Raw genomic sequence first — 2,935 nt, 5'->3', positions numbered from 1 at the left:
ATCATTTCAGCCAATCACAATTCAGGACAATGGAGATGGAGGATTGACCTTGACTTTCCCTCCTCACCCAGTCTGAGTGTCTATCTTTGAGGGGAAGTTGCACATATGGTGCCGCTAATGCAAGCTGCAGGACTCAGAGCTCCAGTACAGGTGTATGTGAGGTTTAGATTTCAGGAATTAAGGATGAAGGGCATAGGGTGACTGAGCTCTTGTTGAGATGCATAATCTGTATTAACTGGCCCTAGAAAACTAATCAAGGTATGAATAGAAGTACTAAAAGTACTGACATCTCACCAGCATGTGAGTCACAGCACTGTGTCCTCTATAACACTTCCTCCAGAAGAGGGTGGCCTGCTAGCATGCCTGGAGGGTGTCCAGTTGCACTTTAATTGATGCATACGCAAGATCGGTTATGTGAGTAAAAGTGGGTGATCGCAGAGGAGAGCTTCGTAGGCTACCAGTGCATCCAACATCTGCATGGGCATTTTGCCCATGGGAAAATGTTCAGGAATATATTCCCCAGGGTTGGCACAGTACTCATGGGCAATGCAGGAGATGGACAAGTAGCCTGATCCACTAAAAATGGTCCCCTAGGGCTTTCAGGTACACCATCACTTTCAAGGCTGGAAGAGGCCTGGTTACAGATGGGGACATTGTGCAGTGGAACAGGCTACTTATCTATCTATTTTTTCTAGGAAGATACCAGAAGACAATGCAATCCCTCATTCATCTCAAACAGGCTTTAGACCTCAGGATAGCATGGAGATTGTGCTTCTGGTAGCAGCAGAAGAATTGAAAAGGATCTTGGACCAAGGGGGCTGGGCTGCAGTCCTATTTCCGGTCCTAAGTACAGCATTTGACACCTGAGCCCATTCAACTCTTAGACAGAGTAAAGATATAATACTGCAGCACTCCACTTATCACAACATATATAGTCTTTTGGCCATTGATTTCACACTCCAGCAATATCAAATAGTCCCAAGGCTCTTGAAAGCTTCTTCTTTTATTTGATTACAAATCCGACTCCAATCCCATGCCAACGCGTTTCGTCGAGGTTAATGATAACCATCCGGCTTCGTCAGGGCTGGAACTAATACAAAATGCATTTTTTTACCATCTTCACTCCATTAAATATAATAGTTCTTATTTACAGAGCCTTTTACGACCCAAAACAACAACCCTGTGCTCCAAAAACACCTTATCCAAGGTGACAGCATCATGCACAGAATATATATTTGTTCATATAGTGCACCGTGTAATGTTTTCAGCTATTTAGGAAAAATAATAGAAAATAGCAACATACAATGCTCATTATCATACATTACAAAACTGGTGCTGCAATCATTACATGCGTTACATTTTAGTGAAAGGAAAATGATTCATTTCTACTGAGACCACTCGTGACATTTTCACTACAATCCCATGTGCTTATTAGAGATAGTATTTACCTCAACTTGGCTTTACAATGCAACCTGATTAGAGATAGAAAAAACGAATCCTTAGTCTCTACCCATTAGGAGCAAGGATTGCACTTTGAATCAATGCGCTGTTATTAAACATAGTTTTTACATGGCTTTTAGATCATATCCTACCTCTTGCTCTTCCACTATTCTCCTTTCAGGTAACCTTCCTTTATTCCTCAAATTCTGTTCATACCATATTCATTATTTAAATCCGTTGCCCTAAAACAAATAGAGGCACAACCAAATCTTACTGTTTACAATACCTAACCATCGCGTTTATTAATACCACCAATGAGTTATCTCTCTTACCTGTTTTAACAGGCTGGGCGTGTATTACGGCGTTACGGCTAATTCTCTATGTGTTTCACTTCACACCAAATCCGTGGTAATTTAACCTGAAAACCAACAACAGTCTTAATATACTTGTCCTACTGATCCTACATCGTCAGAAATCAATTTCAGTATAAAGCAGAGATCGTACCTTTATAATGCTGATTCTGTCACATTTCTCGCCGCTGCCCGTTAGGTTCTATAATTCTGCCTGCAAGATTACATATTACTGTTAGTCCTTAGTCTAATTTCAAATTGGAAGTTTAGGTATCCTCTATTAGCGTTTGGCTTACCTTGCTCGGTACCTCCGTGTGATTCCCGAGTACAGGAAAGTATCTCTTTTGGAGCTAATGGTCGTGTAAATGTATCACGGCCGCCATCTTGGAACGAGTAAGTTCCTTATTTACGTACAAAGACTACATAACATATTAGTTAATATAGCTACAATCGTTCCTCACATATCGAACACAGATTAATCATCCTTAATACTTATTTGTGATTGCACAACAGTGCTCCTTATACCAGCTCCATATTTAGCTAAACAATATATTATCACATTTAATCTCACATCACGCTTCATGATTGCACATTGGGGCTTCTTCCCTTGATTCCTCCATAATCAGTATATGGGTCAAAGTTAGTCCCCCAGGAAGAACTGAAGCTCCTGATCAAAATTTAGGCCTTCCTCTACCGCCCTTAAGCGCATGATCCATTGTGCCTCCTGCCTCCTCAATCTCAGTTCCCTGTTCCCACCTCTTGGATCAACAGGTATATGCTCAATACCATAAAATTTAAAGCTTCTGCTATGGTCCTGTTTTTTACAATTATGTATACGTTCCGCAAACGGATACCTCACATCATTGTTTTTAACAGCTCTTAGATGTTCGCTCATTCTTTCCTTAAGCATGCGGATTGTGCTGCCCACATAAACTCTCAGACATTTACATTCAATGATATAGATGACATACTTAGTACTGCATGTAATGTTCATCCTAATATCATACTTTTTCCCGTCCTTGATTTGAAAACATTTAGTTTTGTCCTTTGCACATCTGCACATTCCACAATGGCCACATTTGTGAAATCCTTTTGAATGTTGATCTAGCCAGGTAACATGCCGCTCTGATATTGGATAACTGGGG

The 2,935-nt window shown here is 40.6% G+C and overlaps 1 long non-coding RNA gene across 1 annotated transcript; it reads right to left on the bottom strand.

Moving 5' to 3' along the window:
• Window positions 1–1,630: 1,630 nt before the first annotated feature.
• Window positions 1,631–2,006, bottom strand: LOC147692704 (uncharacterized). The gene is made up of 3 exons (XR_015299842.1): window positions 1,945–2,006; window positions 1,773–1,858; window positions 1,631–1,682 (listed from the first exon to the last, which is right to left on the bottom strand). It is a non-coding gene; the product is annotated as an uncharacterized LOC147692704 (long non-coding RNA).
• Window positions 2,007–2,935: the final 929 nt, after the last annotated feature.

The sequence above is a fragment of the Lissotriton vulgaris genome, chromosome 9 (genome assembly GCF_964263255.1).
Source record: "Lissotriton vulgaris chromosome 9, aLisVul1.2, whole genome shotgun sequence".
NCBI classification, from domain to species: Eukaryota; Metazoa; Chordata; class Amphibia; order Caudata; family Salamandridae; genus Lissotriton; species Lissotriton vulgaris.
The sequence above is the reverse complement of the archived record's forward strand: the minus strand, read 5'-3'. Positions and strand labels throughout refer to the sequence as shown.